This window comes from Rhinoderma darwinii, chromosome 4 (assembly GCF_050947455.1).
Source record: "Rhinoderma darwinii isolate aRhiDar2 chromosome 4, aRhiDar2.hap1, whole genome shotgun sequence".
In the NCBI taxonomy this organism is placed as follows: domain Eukaryota; kingdom Metazoa; phylum Chordata; class Amphibia; order Anura; family Rhinodermatidae; genus Rhinoderma; species Rhinoderma darwinii.
Window position 1 is genome coordinate 186,780,151 of NC_134690.1, and position 23,551 is coordinate 186,803,701.

The following is a 23,551-nucleotide window of genomic DNA, read 5'->3' on the forward strand; positions in this document are numbered from 1 at the left end:
CCCACGAGGTGCAAGATGGAACTTTAGTGGGTGTGCGACAATTTGTGGTTGATTTTCTTATGAATGAATTAGAATATAATTGTACAATTTATAAGTAAAAAGGTCGGATTTTTTTAAGTTCAATTTGTTCATCAACAGTACTGTATATGGATCAAACATTTTAGATTATACCTCTGCTTCCTCAAATGTGATATTACATTTTTAGGGGGTGCTATAATTAATCAAACATTTCCTAGGGGTATGGGGCATAAATAAAGTTGGGAACCACTGGTGTAGATGGTAGGGAGGCTGCTGCAAAGGCAAAAGCTAAGGATATCTGGACAGCAAACTCTGCAAAGACGAGTCATGGTTAGAAGAGGACTTCATTACAATCTTGGCTCGATAGAAAGGAAAAGAAAGAATGAACGACTCCAATCAGAGAAGACGTCACCTTGAAATCAAAATCTTTTCCATTAATGTGTCTAAAAAATTGCACCTCTAAAGAGATAGAATTGCTATCATTAACTGTGTAGACATTATAAAACAATGAACAAAATGTTCTGTAGAGTGAACCCCAATAATGAAATCTGTGCACAGGGCCCACCAATGTGTTAAAATGGCCATGGGTTAAACAGCATGTTATTGCAGTAGTACAGCGGTCAATAACAGATATCCTCCTGTGGATGATCGCATAGGCATATAAAATAAATGGGTGATAAAGCCAAGTGCTGAACAGTAATCTGAAGTATGAAAAACAAACCCTCTTGCCATTATAGGAGATCATCTAAACCTTTAGGGGTACGGCTGACACCAAGCGTACTTATTGTTTCCAAAAACAGAATTGTGAATGGAGGGACCAGGGCCGACCTTAGGGGTGTGTAACCTGTGCTATTGCTGCGCTGGCTCCCTTTCCCTGCTTGTGTTTCAGAAGTGCCCGGGCTGGGTGACTCAGCAGCTGCCTTTCTGCCCGGTCGCTTCTTCGCTCAGTGGCATCACTACCGCTGTAGCAGCCATAGCGGCTGCAAGTGGTGACACTGGCCATGAGGGCGCCCGTGCCACCTGCCGGGAGGTCGGGCGGCGGCACCACTAGCAGCCTCTGTAGTATCTATGTCCTTAGGATGGAGATACTATTGAACACTAAAGAAGAGAGAAGGGGTATCTCCCTGCTCTGCTATCTACTTGGCCAGTGGTTCTCAACAGGGGTGCCGCGATACTCCTCTGAACTGCTGCAACGGCCATACTTTCTCATTGGTCAACATGACGACAACGCTGTGGACAGGGATTCCACTTCAGGAGTTGCCCTAAGGAGGAGGTGGGGGGATTATCGCACTGTCTACAGGGAGGCTGTATGGCACAATCTACAGGGGGGCACTATTTACAAGGGGGGCTGTGTGTGACAGCCAAAAAGGGGGGCATTATACTGTGTGGAGGCCACTAAGCGGACATTATACTGTGTAGGGGCACTACAGGGGGCAATGTACTGTGTGTGGCACTTAGGGGTCATTATACTGTGTGGGCACAATTGCAGGACAAAATACTGTGTCCTTGAAGGGGTTATAATATATTATATTATTAAATATTATTATTATACTGTATGGGGGCACTAAAAGTGCATTATACTGTGTGGGGGCCCTATATAGGGTATTATACTGTGGGGGGGCATTATACTTTTTTATGGGGCATTTTTTATAATGGGGTGCGGTGCCGAAAGATAATTTCACATGGCGAGCCATCTCTCCTAAGTCCAGCCCTGCTTCGGACTATACTATACAGTAGGTCATTAATCAGGATCAGTGCAAGATAAGTAAAGTTATGGATTTAGAAAGGTACTCAACTTTTTATGCAGATTACATCTTAACTCTTGCCATAATCAGTGTATTTCTAGCAGTGAATATAACATCAATGAGACATCAATGCGAAAGCAAATAAAGCCAGAAGTCAATTCTATACTAAAAAACTAAGGTCAATAAAGTATCCAAAGGGTATAACCCGTAAAAGTTGTCACAAAGCTTTTGCAGACCCAAGTTATGCGGCAATATAGGGCCCTGTCATAGATCACTGTATAACTAGGAAGATTATTTAGAAGACTGGGAAAGTTTGGTAAAAACCTGTTTTGGAGCTGTAATTGCAGACATTTCCTGTGAATATTATTATATACAGAGGATTCTTTTTTTTTTTTAATCATTTGAATTTTTTTATTTGAATTCTCTCATTTAAAATACTCAACATACCCAGAGAAAACACTAAAAAGCAACAAAAGTCTCTATCAAAACCAACAGGGCATCATACAATATCAGTAAAGACCCACCCAACCAATACATCTCGTAAAAACTAGCTGGTAAATGGGATTTTTATCAGGTGCTCCAATTTCTTCCCACAGTCCAAAAACGTAATTGGCTTACTATATATTTAGTGTATATTTTAATTATGTCCCCGTGGGAACAGACAGATAAAAGTGAATAAATTCTGTGGACTATGCTGGCTTTATATAAATGTTAGTAAATAATGAAATATGTCGTTCTTAATAAAACATATATTATTTGAATCTGCTGACTGTTTATAACAAACTGTCTATCCAAGGCTTTATGAAAGAGTGGTGAAAGCTTTTTAGACATATGTCTCCCAAATAATGTTTTACTACTAGAAAATGAACATTTTATGTTCAAGTCAATGCTGTATAGTGGTATTAGTACAGTACAAAGGTGGAAGGTTGTTGAATGCCTTAAGTATCTGGAAACTTGTTTAGTTCTATTCTATAGCAAAATTCACATTATGGCAAAAAATTCTATGAAAAAGCCTTTTAAAATATTGTAGAACACTTCACTGAAATGCAATTGACTTGTGCTACTGTTTCTGTGCACTCATAGTCATTTAGCTTAGCTGGCCATACATAACGGTCTAATGTCTATGGTGGACTCTTGCCTGTCCCCAAAGGCATATGTTGGGGGGAGAGAAGGACCGGGCATGTTGGATTTTAAGGGCGGGTTCACACATAGCGGAATTTCACTTAAATTCCGCTGCGGACACTCCGCAGCGTTAATCCGCAGCGGAGCCGTTTCTCCATTGACTTTCACTTTAATTTAGCAGTGTTCGTTTACACGATGCGTACAATTCCGCTGCGGAGCATAGGCTGCGGAGCGGAATTTGGTGTCCGCAGCATGCTCTGTCTGTTGCGGAGCAGTGGCGGACTGGTTGCGGACTCATGGCGGAATTTCTCCATTGACTTCAATGGAGAGTCAAAATTCCGCAATGAAGTCCGCAGATCTTATGTGTGCTGCGGAGCGTATTGTTTTTACTACCATGACATTTCTTCATTCTGGCTGGACCTATGTATTTCTAGGTCTACAGCCAGACTGAGGAAGTCAATGGGGCTCCCGTAATGACGGGAGCGTTGCTAGGAGACGTCTGTAAATAGTCACTGTCCAGGGTGCTGAAAGAGTTACGCGATCGGCAGTAACTGTTTCTGCACCCGGGACAGTGACTACCGATCTCAATATACAGCAACCTGTAAAAAAACATATAAGTTCATACTTACCGAGAACTCCCTGCGTCTGTCTCCAGTCCGGCCTCCCAGGATGACGTTTCAGTGTAAGTGACGGCTGCAGCCAATCACAGGCCAAGCACAGGCTGCAGCGGTCACATGGACTGGAGCGTCATCCAGGGAGGTCGGGCCGGATGCCGAAAGAGGGAAGCGTCACCAAGACAACGGGCGGTAAGTATGAATTTCTTTGACTTTCACTAGGGAAAGTGCTGTCCCTTCTCTCTATCCTGCACTGAATAGGGAGAAGAGAAGCACTTTTCCTGCAGTCCGCAGCGGCCAGTCCGCATCAATTTTCTGCACATTTTGTGCAGATCCGCTGCAGAATCTGCAACGCAGATTCTGTGCGGCATTGATGCGGACAGTTGCGGAGGAATTCCGCCATGTGTGGTCATGCCCTAACATGCCCAATCCTTTGTTCCCCTGAGAGATAAGCCACTGCTAGAGGGGTCTGGAGGATTCAGAGCTGTTTGAGAGCTGGTTATTCCCTCTCCTCATTGAAATAAACATGCATGCTCAGCAGTTACAAGGGGAGATGTAAATTTTAAACTATCTCCAACTAAAGTAAATTTATACATGAATGTAACCAGCATGATGTCACATCAGAGGACTGTAATAGTATTATGATGAAAGAAACAATAGATTAAGTGATTGACGACTTTACATAAACTCAAAACATAATTATAGCTAATTGAAAACAGGGAGATGTGCTGCCGACTATTGAACATTTTATTGGCCGCATAAATGAGCAGATCAGCCAATGAACGAGTGTTTACACATGGCAATGATTGGGAACGAGTGTTCGCATGAACACTCATTTTCCCGATCATTGGTCTAGGTAAAAGGGCCTGTAGACGCAGTCTGCATATGTGCAATCAAAATCTGTTCAATAAATAATAATCTGTACAAGACTTGGACAAATATTAACTATATTTACTATTTAATGTCTGTGATTTGTAATACAAGTTTGATAAGATTTTGTTTCTGTTATACTTTTAAAAGCCCTTTTTTGTGTTACCATCAGGTTCAAAGTATGAAATTATAGTCACTGGCCAGTATAAATATTATAATAAACACCGAAAATAAGAATACTCAAATTAAATTAGGGATAAAAGCCAAGATAGTACTATATAATCAAAAGAGCAATCCATCCATAAAACAGAGGTACGGACCGGCAGTAAAGATTAAAATGTGGACTACATACGATATGAAGAAAAAGACCACATTAGATTAATTATCATCAGAAAATGACATATTATATAAGTCGGGTTTTTATTCTAATCGTATGTTTAAAAAATTTTTGCGATTTTTTTTTTTTTTTGTAATTTTTAGTAGCTACACTAAAAAGAACCGTGAAACATTTTACACTTTTTACACTGACTACTGGTGCAGTTGTCTGTATAGACTGGAACAGGGTGAGCAGTCTTATTTCATTATAATCAGAGGGTGGGCAAGTTAATAACAGGTCTATTGTAATGTTGGAGGCCTAGATAAAACACTATATTAAAGAAGAACTCCCACAAATTATGTAAATTGTGAAGGTAATTTTCTCACCGGTGGCTTTATTTTCGAGTTATCCACTCCTTTGTGGTCCTCAGCTGTGTCATGTGACCAGCATCTCATGTGTGGACAGGAAGTCAGTTTCTCTATTCATTACTATCACAGCCTCAATGTGAGACTTATAGGAATGAATGGAGAAACTGACTTCCTGTCCACACATGAGACGCTGTGGCAGTTTGAGAGTCCTTTTGCTGGTCACATGACACAGCTGAGGACCAGAAGGGAGTGGACAATTCACAAATACAGCCACCAGTAAGAAAATTGCCTTCACCACAATTTATATAATGTGCCTTTCCAACAGGCCAGAGAATAAAAATTATTGTGGGAGTGCTCCTTTAAGGGAAAAAGTTTAAAAAGGGTTTTTATTTTACTTTTAATATTAATTTTTTCTGTATTCCTGAAAACTTTATTTAATTTTTGCAGCAGACTTAAACATGAGATAGTTATATTGCTTGCAAAATACACCACAATACTCACAGTGCTGTGATAATAGCACTCACTCGTTTTTTTTTTTATAGTTTTGCTAATTTGTCATATTTAATTTTTTTCAGAGAATGATGATAATTTTAAAATGAGATAAAGACAACATGAGTAAACACAAAATGCAGCTTTTAAATGATTGTTCTATTTATTGAGGAAAAATATTTATTCAAAACCTATATCACCCAACATGCAATTGCCCCCTAAACATACTAACTGGTTGTGCGACCCTAGGCAGTAACAACTGCCATCTAAAATTTGGAATAACTTGCAATTAATCTTTTACATTGGTGTGGAGGAATTTTGGCCCATTCTTCGTCTCAGAATTGTTTCAATTCGACTACATTGGAGTTTTTGAGCATGAACTTCTCATTTAAGGTCTTACCACAGCATCTCAATGGGATTCCAGGCAGAACTTTGACTCGGCCACTCCAAAATCTTAATTTTGCTTATTTTGAGCCATTCAGAGGTGGACTTGCATGTGTTAAGTGTTTCAAATATGCAAAATAGAAAAAATTACTTATTTTACAAGCACTGTATTGCGGTATATTCTGCTTTTTGCTGTCTTCTATTAAGCCCTGACTGGAAGGGCTTATTGGGACGAAAAACATGGTATACCTGGGGGCCTTCAATAGGCCCCTGGCTGCCAAGACAACCAATCAGGAAACTGTGATCGCTTCACGGGGGACTGATTGGGTGACAGAGGGGGGTCCTGCTCTTCTGTCTAACGGCTTAGATGGCAAAAACAGGAAGTCAGTTTCGAGTCTGTGGTAGTAATGAATGGAGAAACTGACTTTCTGTCCACACATGAGACTATATGTCCGTTGTAGAGTCCTATTGCTGGTCACATGACACAGCTGAGGACCAGAAGGGAGTGGATAACTCACAAATACAGCCACCGGTAAGAAAATTACCTTCACCACAATTTACATAATGTGACTCTCTAATGGATTAAATAATAAAACATTTGTGGGAAGCTCCTTTAACCCTATACACAGATAAGGATCTGTATGCAGCTCCCCTGTCCCTCCCTGGTCTGTGATGGAGGGTGCTGTACTTCATTACTTTCCTGAAGACTGTGATGATCAATTCCATTTTTTGTATCAATTGATTCCCATTCACTACAGCTGTTAGATCAATAGTAATAGATGAAAAGTCATCTATTACTGATCAGGAAAATATCTTTCAAAAATTTAAATTAGGTTTTTTGATTAAACTTTATAAGCCCAATTGCCACTCAACAGTGACTGGATTCAAGAAAGTCCCAACTCAAACCTAGAGTGCATAATTACATGGTGACCAATGCTACCATAAAAGATTACAGACAGAAGGATCAGTCCAGCAGCACAATTGCAAACTTTGTCGTGATTAAACAAACCCTGTAAAGGAGACTGTCATTATGACATCTGAACTTTAAAATAAACTGATTTCAGTTTGAGTTAAAATTCAGTTTTTCTGTTTCAGAGCTCCAAATCCCCTGCTTAATTTTACACCGCCCTAGAGTTCAATGATGGCATCAAGAAAATATAGTGGGTACCACAAATGAATATATCAGAGTGCAAGTCAATGTGTGCACAAAACGATGTAAGCAATATATAGAGCAAGAAAAAGAAGTATATAAGGCTGCACCTCCTATCTGAATGGAATAACTTTATTATAGCACATACAAAAAATTTTTAAAACCATGAAAAAACAGACAAAAATTAAAAGCAATTAAAAATTTCACAAGCATGTGCTGGACCCAAGTCCGGGCTCATGGTCAGACCACAGGAGGATCACTCATGGAAAAGACAGTCATACATCATAAGCCATAAACTCTTAATATAGCGAGGGACAGAAGAGATAAATGATAACATTTATTTAGCACAAGATTTTGGACCTAAATTTAAACAGTGTGAAAATGGTTGACATTTACTTTAAACCTGAAGGATTATAACAAATATTATCAATGATCTAAAAGTACCCACTATTCCATTTCAACATTTATAAAGTTACAGCTCAAAGCATTTAGACTTCTCTATTACACAGTATGCCCCTTTTCTAGAATAGAATAAAATAGAATATAATAGTACTTTAATGTCAAGTATGAAAAATTCAGTGAACAGAAATCGTCACATTGAAAAATGTTCTAACGTGTTCTGATAGTGAAAACTATTAGAACGCTTGTCATATCTAGGGAGTCTGCATAGAGTCATATTTTTTTTTCAAATACATCACCACTCCTTGTCCCAGCGCTGTGAATATTGCAGCGCAGTCATATTCACTTTTGATGGGGTTGAGCTGCAGTACCAGACACAGTCCAAAGACGACATATGCTCTATGTCATAGAAGGGAGTCCCCTGCATGGGACTACCCTCTATGTGACAGATCACAGACCTACTTCTGTGTAACAACGGCTTACGCTAAATTTTTACACGCCACATGCTTAGGCCGTCACGACCCTGCCCTGTAAATTTGCTTTGTCTACCACTTCACGGCTGAGCTGTTGTTACTTCTAGACACTTTCAGTTTACAATAATAGCACTTACACGTGAGTGGGGTGGATCTACCAAATCTGCTCTAGCGGATCTGCTTCTATGACGGATGCAAATGTGAACAGAGCCTAAGCCAAGGAAAATGATTTGTTTTATTTTACTAATATTGAAATTTACATGCATTTTTATTTAAGCATTTCCCAATTTACAAGTTAACATTGCCTACCATACTGTATATTGTGGAATAATTGTTATTGCACATGAATCAAAAGATTATCTTACATATTAAATAGGTAGATACTTAAGTAAATAACTAAACAAGCAAAAAAATACCAAAATATTATTGCAATTCATTATGTAATTATACATCTGTATAAGGCCTCATGCACACGACCGTAAAAACACCCGTTATTGCGGGTCGTAATTACGACCCGCAATAACGGGCCCATAGACTTCTGTTAGTCACGGGTACCTTCCCGTTTTCTTACGGGAAGGTGCCCGTGCCGTTAAAAAAATAGAACATGTTCTATTTTTTTATTTTACGGGCCGTGCTGCTATACTTTATAATGGCAGCACGGCTCGCAAAAGCGGCCGGCTGCCCGTGGCCACCCGTGCCCGGCCGTGCTCGTAATTACGAGTCGTAATTACGAGCACGGTCGTGTGCATGAGGCCTAAGGAGAGGTCTCACAGCTCTTGTAATTAAACTCCCCATCAAAAAATAGACTGAGTTAGGACACAAAAAATAAACAACATTAACCCCCTAACTGGATTTGGATAATTCACATAGTCTATTTAATGTACGGGCTATAATCAAGGCTTCATTTTCCACATTAATAATTTAGCTGGATTTAAATATTAAATCCCTGCCGGCATTAAACAAACATTAATTCATGCTTTTATCCACATGTTTAGAGTACTACAAAGTCTTGTGCGCAGCCCTTTCAGAAAAAATATGCACCAATTAACCATAATGAAGAATACTGTATTCTGACTGCTACATATGAGATCATCTTTGCTACCAACAACCCAGAATGTTTTCATTCGACCTAATGAGTTTTGAATATCTTACACTGCAAATAAGCCTCTAAATGTGAAATAAAGAGTTTAGTAGAATTTAGTACAAGGCCAATGAAGGATAGCACAGGATATAATTGATGTCATGACTCATCGCATCCTTTTACTAGTGACAAATAGGCCTACAAATTTAAGGGCCAATGTAGGATGAAAAAGATAATACAGTAGACTACACATGGTACTAGAGTACAGTCACAGTTAGGTTTGTGTGTGTTCAGGGGTTAAAATTCTTTAAGTAGACATTTATATTTAGTGACTGTCTTCCTTTACATTGTATCCTGTGGGGAAAGCCTGATCTAGTGGTTTATCTAAAGATGCTGGGTGGCATAAAGGTTATATTGCTCATTTATTAGAGGAGAGATTGAAAGACTTTTCTAATATTCACTTTACCTTCTCCACATTACAGGTACTAAAATAAAAAAAAATCTGACTATGTAGCATGTGTACAACTTTGCTTCCTTTTTACAAATGTTGGCCTTATCACTTTAATGAATGGCGGAGTGGGGAATCAATGAAGCATTAAATATTTTAAGATCCAAAAGCAGCTCTATGTGGTGCCCTGTTATTACATCTCTCTTACAAGTTCTATCTTAATAGTTCTGCAGCTAAGTTCAGAAAATAGTGTTACATTATTGGAGGAAGGAGTGATATACCCATCAATTTCCCTTGGGGTGGACACTGTAGTGAAAACCTACTAATTCTGTAAAAATAAACTGCACAGTTTAAGATTTGGGCTCTTGATAAATCCAAGGAAGTCAGTGACAAGTGAGTATCTAGAACGGAGTTCTCAAACATTCATCAAGTCACCTTTTCTGAAGGATACCTATGTTTCCATATTAGTAAAACCTACTCATGTATTTTATTGTACATAAATTATTTATTTTCAAGAACTGTTGAGAAAGAAAATAAACATATCTGCATGTTATTTTCCAGAATCTATTATATTACCGAGAAGGATGTGGTATCCGAAACTCACATAGAGCTCCGCCCATATAGAGCTCCACCCACAGCCCAACCACCAATTAGCTTCGCCCACAGCCAGAAAACGGAGGAAGGAGATGTGAATGATTAGAGACGTAGCTATAATGCCCCCATCTCCCTCCCATACACAATAGATACATACTTACCTATCCCTGTTCCCCTGCCGGGTGGAGGATCCTTCTCCTCCTCCGGTCTGTGCGATGTGAGTGACTCGGTGCAGACAGGCACGATGACGTCACTACATTGTGCTTGCCTTCGCTGAGCCGCTCACAGCACACTGAGCATAGTGCAGAGGAGGCAAAGGATCGTGGGAACGGGAATAGGTTAGTTTGTTATTATTTTTCTATTTGGTCCGTACATATGGGGGCATTATACTGTGTATGGGAGGGAGGGGGCAATATACTGTGTATGGGAGGGAGGGGGGCCTTAAACTGTGTATGGGAAGGAGGGGGCATTATACTGTGTATGGGAGGGGGGCATTATACTGTGTATGGGAGGGAGGGGGCCTTAAACTGTGTATGGGAGGGAGGGGGGCATTATACTGTGTATGGGAGGGAGGGGCATTATACTATGTATGGGAGGGAGGGGGGCCTTAAACTGTGTATGGGAAGGAGGGGGCATTATACTGTGTATGGGAGGGAGGGGGGCATTATACTGTGTATGGGAGGGAGGGGGCATTATACTGTGGGGGCAGCTATGGGGAGCATTATGCTGTGTGGGGGCAGCTATGGGGAGCATTATGCTGTGTGGGGGCTGCTATGGGGGCATTATACTGTGGGGGGGCATTATACTGTGTGGGGGAAGCTATGGCGGCATTATACTGCGTGAGGCATATATGAGAGGCATTATATTGTAGGGGCAGCTATGAGGGGCATTATACTGTGGGAGGAGCTGATATAGGGGGCATTATACTGTGTGGGGGCAGCTATGGAGGGCATTATACTGTGTGGGGGCAACTATAGGGAACATTATACTGTGTGGGGGCAGCTATAGGGGGCATTATACGATGTGGGGGCAGCTATGGGGAGAATTTATATATATATTAACAGACCACTGCATTCCTTTGGCTAGCAAACCCGTGTAACAGGTTTTCTATACTAGTCTATTATATAACCGAGAAGGACGTGGTGTCCGAAGCTCAGATAAACCATGTGGTTTCTGAGGCACAGTTAATTGGACACGACGTCCTCGCTCAATATATATAATAAAGACCGTTGGAGCCACTCACCTATGTTTCTCTCTATGGAGAGCTTAGTTGTGGTGGTATCAAACCTCAGGCCCGAGCTGTAGCAAGTCCTCTTCGGCTTTGTGGCCATGACTAATGGCTGTATTCTGTCGACCAATCAGCAAGCAGCAAAACCGGGACTAAGACCCGCGGCCAAGCAGAGCGAACTTCATTAGGTAAGTATGTATGTTATTATTGTTCTATTTGGTCCGTACATATGTAGGCATTATACTGTGTATGGGTGGGAGGGGAGGCATTATACTGTGTGTGGGAGGGAGGGAAGTCATTATACTGTGTATGGAAGGGAGGGGGGCATTATACTGTGGGGGCAGCTATGGGGAGCATTATGCTGTGTGGGGGAAGCTATGGGGGGCATTATACTGTGTGGGGGAAGCTATGGGGGCATTATAATGTGGGGGCAGCTATCGTGGGCATTATACTGTGGGGGCAGCTATGGGGGGGAATTATACTGTGTGGGGGATGCTATGGGGCGCATTATACTGTGGGTTCAGCTATGAGGGGCATTAAACTGTGGGGGCAGCTATGAGGGGCATTATACTGTGAGAGGAGCTGATATGGGGGCATTATACTGTGTGGGGGCAACTATGGGGGCATTATACTGTAGGGGAGCATGTATTGGGGGCATTATACTGTGTGGGGGCAGCTATAGGGAGCATTATACTGTGTGGGGGCAGCTATGGGGGGAATTATACTGTGTGGGGCAGCTATAGGGAGAATTATACTGTGTGGGGGCAGCTATGGGGGGCATTATACGGTGCGGGGGCAGCTATGTGGCGTATTTATATATATTAACAGACCACTGCATTCCTTCTGCTAGCAATGCCATGTAATGGGGTTTCTATACTAGTTTCATATAAGAATGTTAATGGTTACCACTTCTAGGACCATGAGACCTGTACTGTATATCTATTTTCTTCATTAAAAAGCCACTTAAACTTTTTTTTGTCATAATTCTGGAGCTTCATCCTTAAATAACTAATAAAGAGAAATTATTATTTTATCTGTAAAATTTGTTAATAATTTTATTGCATTGGTTTGTGTAAATTTCAACTTCTTATATCAAATGTTATTGGAAGATCCAAAGGTTCATTTCAATACATATAAAATGTAGACTATCTTAAAAGGTAGAGGATTTATTTGTAGCGTCCATGGCCCCGGGCCGTCGGGTTTACTCACCTCCCGACGCCCGTAGCCATGGATCCGTGAGCGCTGGCCCCATCTCCTTCCTATGAGACGCCAGAGCTCACTTCCGCTCTGGTCTGCTAGGTCCCGATGGGTGCGCGCACACGCTCGTGCCCGGCCTTAAAGGGCACACAAAGGAAGTCGTCATCATTATCAACTGCCATGATTTCCTGGTCTATAAGAAGGCCCCAGGCCTTCAGATCCTTGCCTGAGTGTTGTTAGTTTTTCCAGTCTGTCTTGCAAATGGTCCCTTAGTGTTTCCCGTTCCAGTTGTTACCCGTGCCTTGTTACCTGTTCCTTTTTCCCGTGCTGTGCCTTTAGTATTGTGTCTGCCACGTCCTGTGTCATCTGCCACGTCAGGAGGAATCCGCCACGTCCTGTGTCAGCTGCCAGGTCTGGAGGAATCCACCACATCTGGCGCAACCTGTGGCTTCTGTGTCATCCGCCACGTTTGGCGTTATCTGTTACACCCATCTCCATCAGTGCCAGAGCTGCGGCCACCGTCTGGACTATCCAGGTACCCTTGTGCGGAACATTGTATTACTGGGGTTTCCTGTTGTTTGGCCAGCTGCCTCCCCGCTACGGCGGTACGGCCTAGTGTCTAACGTGACATTATTGTCAGCCAATAAAGAAGGCCAATTACTTTACAACAAAAACTAAAAGAAATTAAAAAAAAAATCATGACTACAAGTGAATGGGGTTGATGTGCAGTACCAGAAACAGCCACATGGATGAGATGAGCGGTGTGATGGTATTTTAGGGAAGCGTTCCTCCTTTCTAGTGGTGCCAAGAGTTAAATCCCCACCGATCACACACTAATGGCCTATCCCGGAAAACTCTTGAAATAGAGTGCTACTTCAATTTTGATGTATCCTTAAATTCTAGAATGAAATCCCCGAATTCTTTAATATGCACATATCTTGGTCAAGAAAGTGAAATTATATATCTGTATGTAGGCAAAATGTTAGGAACAAATCTGTAATTTTGCTTCTAAAGACCTTATACACTAAATGGACAAAAGTATTGGGACACTTACACATTATTCTTACAGGAGCTATTATGACATCCTATTCTAAATCCATAGGCATTAATATGGAGTTGGACCGCCCTTGGTGTGTGTCTTTGGGAATTTGTGCCCATTCAACCAGGAGAACATTTGTGAGGTCAGACACTGATGTTGGACGAGAGGGTCCGGCTGGCAATCTCCATTTTAGTTCATCCCAAATGGATGTTCGGTCAGGGCTCTGTGTGGGTCACTAAAGTTCTTCCACACCAAACTCACCCAACCATGCCTTTATGGACCTTGCTTTCTGCACTGAACAGTTATGCTGTAACAGAAAAGGGCCCTCCCCAAACTGTTCAGTAGCGGTGGGCTTTGTGCTTGGTGATGTAAGGTTTGTATGCAGCTAGTTGGCCATGGAAACCCATGCCATAAAGCCCCTGTGGCACAGTCTTTGTTTAGACTCTAATGCCAGAGGAGGTTTGGAGCTCTGCAGTTATTGAGTCAGCAGAGCGTTGATGACTTTTATGCACTTTGCGCCTCAGCACTCTGCGCCCCCTGCTTTGTAACTTTACGTGGTCTGCCGCTTTGTGGCTGAGTTGCTGTGTTTCCTAAACGCTTCCACTTTTCAATAATATCACTCACCGTTCATCATGGAATATCTAAAGGCATGTTCAGACGTGGCAAATTCTCATATTTGACAGGTCATTCAGATGTTGTCGATGTTACAACATGCCGCAGATTTCAGCGTTTGTACTGCAAAGGCTGAATTCTGCAGTGAAAACCTGCTGCTTCTCCGCTGGTGGTTATGCATGCTGCGGAATGAAAATTCTGCACTGATATTTTCTGCAATATCTGAACTAAGTTACTTAAAAAGGTATAGAAAACAATGGAAAAAAAACGCCTACTGCTGATTTTCACTGCGGACTGTCCGCAGGGGAATTCAACAGCAATTACTCCACGTCTGAACATGCCCTAAGAGGGAAGGAAATTCACGAACTGATTTGTTGCAATGGTGGCATCCTATTACAGTACCACACTCGAATTCAGTGATCTCTTTAGAACAACCCATTTTTTTGCAAATGTTTGTAAATCGACTACATGGCTACGTGATTGACTGTATACATCTGCAGCAATGGGACTGAATGAAACTCCTAATTCAATGATTAAGAAATGCGTCCAGATACTTTTGTCCATATAGTGTATATTCTATTCATATCCACAATCATCAATATTATCAAAGGGAATGCCTCCTATATTTCGTTTTAGTCTAATTAATTAGATATCATTGTTTAGAATAGCAATAATGTTTGTTCTTTTTTTAATATTGGAGCTATATATTTATATATTTATATATATATATATATATAGGTAGTGAGGCAGACGGTATGTGGTGTATATTCGCTGTAATAAATGGGAGTTAATTCAGAAATATCATAGATTATTACAGTCTCCGGGAAGTGATGGCGTACAAGTGACCAGGGAGTTAAGGCCCTTTAACACAAGCCACTTATCAGGTAAACGAGCGTTCACAAAATGCTCGTTCCGATCATTGCCCTGTGTAAACAGGGCAACGATCAGCCGATGAACGAGAAAACACACGTTCACCTGCCGATTTTATTGTTTATGCAGCCGAAAATATTATCGTTGTAAACAGGGAGACGCACTGCCGACATGATAGAAGTGTACAGGGACGAGCGATCATAGTAACGAGTGCTCGTTCCCATACATAGATCGACGCTAGTTTACACGGCCCACTTTGGGCCGTGTAAGAAGACCCTGTGTGCATCTCCCCTGTAAAGGGGGTTTTACATTGGGCAATTATCGGGCAAACGATCGTTCATAGAACTCCCGTTGCTGATAATTGCCCTTTGTAAACAGGGCAGCGATCAGCAGATGAACGAGCAAATCAGCTCGTTCATCTGCTGATCGTATCATTTAAAAAAAGTAAAATATTATCATTGTCAGCAGCACATCTCTCTGTGTAAACAGGGAGACGCGCTGCCGACATGATAATAATGTATGGGTATGAGCGATCGGAGTAACAACCGCTCGTCCCCATCCATAGCTCCTTGTGACAGGCATAAATGAGCGCCAATTAACGATGTCTCGTTGATCGACGCTCGTTGCACCGCCCAAAAGTGGCTGGTGTAATAGGGCCTTTTGGGTTTACAAAGGGCAATTATCAGCAACGAGAGTTCTATGAACGATCGTTTGCCGGATAATTGCCCAATGTAAAAACCCCTTTACAGGGGAGATGCACACAGAGTCTTCTGTATGTAAGATGTTGATACCCTTAGCTAGGCCTTCAGCAGCAAAAAGTTTTCATTAAATCCCTCACCCTCTGCTGACTTTAATGTTATTCTTTTGCGAATAAAGTCCCTTTTTTATTTTTTGAATGTGCAGTTTAATAATCAGACTATGTTTTTCATAGAAAAATTGTTGTATTTATGGAAAGATCATTTTGTGATTGGAACATTTAAAGTCTTTGGCTTAGCCCATACATGAGTTATCTTAGTCTTGTCAAATCCCTTATATATTTAATACTCTATTGCAAAAATAAATCATGCAGTCATGGAAGAACTGAGGCAGTTGTCTAACAAAAGTGAGATTTATCATTTATAAAGTATTAACCATAACCGTGTCATGAAATCTCATTGTACTCTTCTGGGAAAAAAGGGATCAAGTATTGTTATGCTGAGCTCTTTGTATAGAACTTAAATGATGACAGAATATACATAATAATATAATAATTGGATAAACCATAAAAGGAATAAATTCTTCTGAAAGCATAGACAATAGTAGTAATTCCTTAATTAACATTGCTTCTTATGTATTGTTACATTTAACAGTAAAATTCAGATTCACAATGTTTCTGTATTTAATATAAAATTCAAAGCACAAAAGTTCATGCCAATTTCCAGGTTGAGGACTCTCATTTAAAGGTGCACACACACACACTGAGTGTGTGATTTTTTTCCCCCTGATGTCAGCTCTCAGGTAACAGCCCTTTTACACAGGCCAATGATCGGGAAAAAGAGCGTTGATATGAATAGGGCATTGTGTAAACAGGTCAATGATCAGCACATGAACGAGCAAACTCTCGTACGTCGGCTAATCGTATCGTTTATGCAGAAAGAAATATTATCGTTGTCGGCAGCACATCTCCCTGTGTAAACAGGAAGATGTGCTGCTGACATGATAGAAATGTATGGGGATGAGTGATCGTAGTAGCGATCGCTTGTCCCTATACATTACTGATCATTGTTCCTTGTGAAAAAAGCAAACGAGCGCCGATCAACAAGCTGCCGAGTTGATCGGCGCTTGTTTTCATGGCCCATATCGGGCCATGTAAATTGAACCTAAGGCTGCTGCCATGATTCCCAGATATTAGAACAATGGATGTCCTATTAGCGGGATCTGGTAACAAAAAGTTAACAATGACCTCTACTAATAGCAGCCAAGTTCAAAACTGCGGTAGCACTATGTTCACATTTACAGCATGCATGGTCTGATGTGAGTGATGACAAACTCTGTAAAGTGCTGCAGAAAACGTTAGCACTCTGTAATGAAACAGGAAATAAATAGAAGTGTTGCAATCCCCCAAGAAAAGTCTGTGAATAGGTATCCACTATATCTTGTTAGATGCAGTAGTACTAATATAATGTGGCACTAGATAATTATGTAATTATTGCCTGCAGAGATTGCAGGCATTAAGTGGCATCTGCCATACCTTTAGGCTATATTTGTCAGCTCCTTCTCCAAAGACAACATTGTCCAATACTGTAAGAATAACTCAAGACTTTGATGTTTATTAAATGATAAAACAGAAGCTAACAAACACAAAAGGAAACATGTAATAGATTTGGGGCCCACACTGTGATCCTTACATTTCAGTATTTGATATTAAACCTATTCTAGCAATAAATGCAGCTATTAGAAATGGCCAAAAATATGATTGCTGAAAATAACGTTATAGAAAAATGCATGTAGCGCAGATAAATAAATGTAAACATCTTCAAGCATTTTGTGTTGAGAGAGGTTTACAAATTGAAAGTTCTTCTCATACTAGGCTGTCTGTAGGTCGACAGCAGCTCAGTAATCATAATGCAGGCTGCAGGCAGACTCTGACAACAAGTCCTTGTATTTCCAAATAGCATAGTCATACCTAATTATTCTACGGTGTTACCTGAAGGAAGGGATTATAGAAACATTCAAGTACTTCCCCTGATATCTGTCCAGTAATGCAGAATTTCTTAGCAGGAGTTTATGTAATTTATCATACCTACACTACAATTATAATTTGAATGTATTCATTTTAGAACACTAGTACAACAGACACACTCAGCATTTGTCACGGCTGTGAGGTATGTGGACCCACTAGGCCTCTCCACTGTAGCAGAGGAGCAGCTGGCCAAACAATACTAAATGATAGTTTTTAGGACAAGAGTACCTGGACAGAATACTTGGCGTAGCAGACACGTGGCACAGATGAGACTTGGCACAGATGATGAACTCGACTCCGACACTAGACTTCGCACTGGAATAAAGACAATTACTGGATACGGGATGCTAAATACGGGAACACAGGATACAATTAAGGGACCATTTGCAAAAACGAACATGGGTACAATGCTCAAGCAAGGAGGAAGAGGGCAGAGCCCTTTTTATAGTCCAGGATGCATTGGGATTTGATAGGGACCATTTTACTGGTGCACGCTGGCCCTTTATGGCCGGGAACGAGCGTGCGCACCCTTGGTGAAACAGTGGAGAACTGCAGCCGCGTGCTCCAGGGAGGGAGACGCCGGCAAACTCCAAGTTTCCTGTGGTCGCGGCTACCAGTGAGTATGACGTGTCGGCAGTCAGCAACCGCGGGCACAACAGCATTTATCATGACTGCTGAATTATGGAGCACTATCAGTCTGAGGAAGAAAGATCCACATATGTCATTCTAATACACTCCCTATGCTCCAGGACAGCACTTTTAACTTAATGGGGTTGTCCACTTTTGATGATCATTGAAAGATAGCTGGTTAAAGGGTGTAAGTGTTTAGTTCTCCCGCAGTACCACTACAGGACAAATGAACTATTACATTGTGTTAGTTGAAATCAATGGGGTGTCTGTTTAATGAAAGGATGTGCTGGGACCTCCCAAGAAAGAGATGCTCTTTATAGCTGCTGTTTGCTCCAGTGAATTAATGGAGGACCTGAATGAGAATAACTCAGAATTCCTTAATAGCATATCAAAAATTACTGTCATTTAGCCTAGAAATGTGTAAGTTATTCTTAAGACTTAAGTTGCAGTTTTGACCTCTAAACACTTCCACCTTCCTCCAGCCTACATATGTATTTTCTTATGCACAGAGCAAGATCTGGACATGGTACCTATGTAATTAAGTCCTTATCACTGATACTAGGACGTGGAAGTGAAGAAGGTCAATGCTCTAACCAAAGCCAAGTTTACAGTTTTTGTCTGGGGAATTATGGCTTTACAATGTTCTGTGCATTCTCTGGCATATTTAACATACTACCCTGGATATAAACTGAATATAAATGTGAAGCAACACATTAAAAAATAACATTTTCCCTTCTACAAAGAAATTATTTTGCAAAGCTATTCCTGCATTTAAAACAGAATCTTTTAAAAACAAACTGCATTAAAATTGTGAAAAACAAAACCGCAGATGCTTATGCATTTCATACCTCACTGATGTGGACAGAGCCGTAATGAATTATTTACAAATGTCAAGTTTTTTATTCAGTGTGTGAGCATTAAAGCAAACATAAATGTAATATGTAGTTGCTTAAGAAATAGATTATTTGTTTGACTAATTCCTGCACCACACATTCACAGCGCGGGCAGGGATCGTGCCTGCATCATCATCAGCAGGTGTTAGCTGTATGTTATGGCTGATATCTCATCTACAGTATGTATATTACGGAGTGTCTTTGGCATAATCAGGGTGTCACACTGGCAGTCTTACCCTGTACTGTGACTGAAATGATCAATCCCCTGCTGCTAAGAAACCCTGAATACAGAGCTCATACAATATAAAACGATGTGTTCACGAATGCAGAAACCCTGCTTTTGCATTTGGACAGTTGCTTGGGAATTCCATGACATCATTAATGTCATCACAGGGATTCCCTATGCAGAGGGTCTCAGATGCATACAGAGAAGATGCGACCTTAGATTGCCCTTTATATTAGGCATCCTACATGATATGAACACATTTTGGCTGTTCTACTGCGGCCCTATGTACTTTTGCACCTCCAGTAAATAATTTCTGTACTTGGATGATTATTATCTATATACAGGGGGTACATCTAAAGTTAAAGGGGTATTACCAGAATCAACAATTATAACCTATCCCCAGGATACAGTAGGTGATAATCGCCTGATCTCTCTGGGCTCCACTGCTGGGACGCTCATTGATCATGAGAACAGGGGGCCCCAAACACCCTGTTCATACTCACTGCTCAACCGCAGTGAAGGGGACCTTGAATAGAGTGGCGGTTAAACATACACACTGCTGCTCCATTCAAGGCCTATAGGAATGACGGAAACAGCCAAGTACAGCGCTTGGCAGGCAAATGGTCAAACATCTATTTCATTTGACCATGTGCAGCCCCATCTACAGTGAAACAGTATAGTGTAACAATAAAATATTGAAATAACAAAGTACCCCAATTAGACTTTTCTGAAGCAAAAAAAAGCAAAAATAGTTTAAATAAGAAATACACATAAAATCCCCCCCCCCCCCAAAAAAAAATGCTCCTCTCGCCAATCATTGTTGAAACGCTAGTCCTGACCCATTTACCATAACATAGACATGTAATATATTAAAACTTGCAGTAGACAATGACGCTCAGAAATAAAGAGTCTATTTTAGAGTAATACTATATTATTACCGGACAAAATTTAGCTGAAAAGTAAAAAAGCATATTTTTCCAAAATTTGTAACTATAAGCCTAAACATTCTCAGAAAGCAAAAATTATGGGTATACAAGTCATAAGAAAAATGAAAACATAAAAAAGATATAGCCGTTTGCTTAACGCGTGCTAAAAATTGCTTAACCGTGTCTGGTCCTAAAGTCTCAAAAGGCTGCAAAGTTGCTTTACTTTTATTTTAGGGGCATTGTGACAGTAAAAAAATTGCTTGTGAAGTTGGACATCATATATATGACATGAATATCATAAACTTTATTTAGTACAAATCTCCACAGGCTTTTGACATATAAACAGTTAAAAACAAATATGAACATAAGACAATAATGATTGACCCACTGAAGTAATCCCCTACTATAAGGTGTGCAAAAGAAAGGGTCAAAAAGTATTATTTGATATGTAAACCAATACTGGGAATTGTGTAGAAAAATGTCGGAAATCAGAAATAGGAATAAATATACTAATTAATGTACAGTATCCCTTTTTGTGAAACAGGTGCATTAACGTAGGTAAAGCACCACTTCCAAATATCACAATAGCTGAAATATATACGTTCTTAGTAAAAACGATTGTACTATATAAAGCTATATATTTAAAGTGCCTAGTGCATGAAAAAGTAATCATTAATATTACTGTTACATCATGATAAACAAGAAAAAAAAAGGAAAATATAAATCTATACATAACCCAAGATGCTGCATTTTGAAAATTTCCCCACACATATTGCTGCCTCCTATTGCAGCTTGGGTCAGCAGTGCCAGAATCGTCATACAAAGGATACAACCAATGCCCGATGGACTCTATTGACTTAGAATAGGGTCCCGCTGTGATCCATCGTTTTTACGCTAAGAACAGCGCTGCATGCAGCACTATTCTTCCTGTCAAACCCATGGAAATTGAGCCTTCAACGCAAATGCAAACAAAGCCTTAACTATAAGTTAGAGCAGTAGTTAAAAATGCTTTTCATTTTATATATATATATATATATATATATATATATATATATATATATATATATATATATATATATATATATTTGTATTGGCATTTTTCTGTTTGGTTGCATAGATAATTTTTACAAAAAAGGAAACAAAAGTTTAACTCGTGATGTTTCTCACTTTTGAATTTGCTTTTTGGTAAATTGTCACTTTGCTATTGCTTGAAATGGCAGACAGTTATCAAATTCTGAGAAGCTAATTTAAAGTTGATAATCAATATGGCTGCACTTCCAGTTGTCACTTTTGCAAAAATGGCTGCTGCAACAATACAGAAAAATATAAATATCTCTGTAAGTAAAAGAAAATAGAATTGCAGAACTTTGGCAACTGCTGTAACTTCTAGAGTCACTAATATATGGTCATTTTTAATAATTTTTGTGAAAATCATCCTTAGAATATTGAAAAATACCCAGATCAGTGATATTCTATACGTAAATGGGAAGTTTAGGATATAATAGCAAATATTTTCTATGCAAATATGAATAACTTACCAATGCACAGATATGAGAACTTGAATAGTTAGGATTAATGTAAGCTTGTCTGTCCAATTCCTTTTGGGAAAAATATTAATAAGACTTCCTGCATTTTCTTCTAAAGAACGATAAACTGTGTGATAAACAAAAACATTTAGTAAATTCTCTCATGTGAGTGAAATATATTACATGCAAGACACATTTCGGCTAATAATTAGTCTATAACACTGTTATTAAAAGTTTAATAAATGTATATATATGTATATATATATATATATATATATATATATATATACTGTATATATATATATATATATATATATATATAAAAACATACATACAGCAGACAAATATTTTCATGTATAAATTATATGTGTCAAAGAGGCGTGTTACTGAGCTACTTTGCCAACGTGCAATCAATGGGGACAGTATCAGAGAAGCTCCAGCAGCATGATCTAACAAGATTACACTACCTTCTGAAAGCGCAGAGAGGATCAAGGACCCAGGTGTATATTGTGTGAGATCTATAACCCCTCTGCACTACCTTCTGATAGTCTGGGGCAGTGATCCCCAACCACCGGGCCACTGATCATTTGGTTCCGGGCCGCGGTATCTGGTATCCAACCCTGTGGCCGCAGGGAATTCCGGGTGAAAAACCGCACCGAACTGTGGTACAGTTTTTTGCCCGGAATGTCCGCTGTGGAAAACTCCTGAGCATTTAGCTGGCCTGACGTTTCATCCCAGAAGACCGCTGCAGCCTGTGATAGGCTGCAGCGGCGGTCACATGGGATGAAACGTCAGGCCAACTCTGACGTCATCCAGGTCGGCCCCCTGGGATGATGATTTATTCCATGTGTCCAGGCTATACCTCCGAACTGTCCCAGATTTAGCTGGACAGTCCCGCATTCAGAGGGCTTTGTCCCGCTGTCCAGGGCGGCCGGGGGTATGTCTCACTGTCAACTGTATCTGCGTCCTCAAGATGCAGATACAGTTGAACCCAATTCTGAAACAGGGAACCATCATCTCCCTGCTTCAAAATTAGTTCAGAGCGGGTGAAGCAGAGGGAGCTACTTTACTAAAGCGCTGTGCTCGGGGAAGCCCTTGTAGTCGCTGTCCATATATGGACAGTGATATCAGTGGCTAATCCTAGAGTGGAATCCTGCATATATGGACATTGATGTCAGGGGCTCCTCCTGGAGTGGAATCCCCTGCCAGAGTCGGCAACAGGGATTCTGCTCAAGGAGCAGACACTGACGTCACTGTCCATATATGGACAGTGACATCAGGGCTTCCCTCTAGGAGCGGAATCCCTGGCCTATGCTCTGGATGGGATTCCGCTCTTAGAGGGAGTCTCTAGAGGGGGGTGGCGCTATTTTCATGGGGGTTTTGGCACTATCAACATGGACACTGTGGCACTATATAGGGGCACTATCTACATGGGCACTATCTACATGGGCATTGTGGCACTATCTGCAAGGGCACTTGCACTTTATATGTGGGCACTGACACTAGGAAGCAGCTTTGGGGGCATTATACTGTATGGGACAGCTATGGGGGCATTAGGCTGTATGGAGGCAGCTATGGGGCATTATACTATATGGGGCAGCTTTTGGGGCA

The 23,551-nt window shown here is 40.6% G+C and overlaps 1 protein-coding gene across 3 annotated transcripts in view; it reads right to left on the reverse strand.

Annotated features, from left to right (window-relative positions):
- Positions 1-23,551, reverse strand: part of KHDRBS2 (KH RNA binding domain containing, signal transduction associated 2) — a 374,758-nt gene that overhangs the window by 17,619 nt on the left and 333,588 nt on the right. For 2 of the 3 annotated variants that reach the window (XR_012883163.1, XR_012883161.1), the window contains one exon: positions 21,953-22,067. The gene's annotated coding sequence lies outside the window, so the exon portion shown is untranslated. Of the gene's footprint in view, positions 1-17,968; positions 18,055-21,952; positions 22,068-23,551 lie in introns of those variants that run through there. The other variant, XR_012883162.1, reaches the window with a different exon arrangement.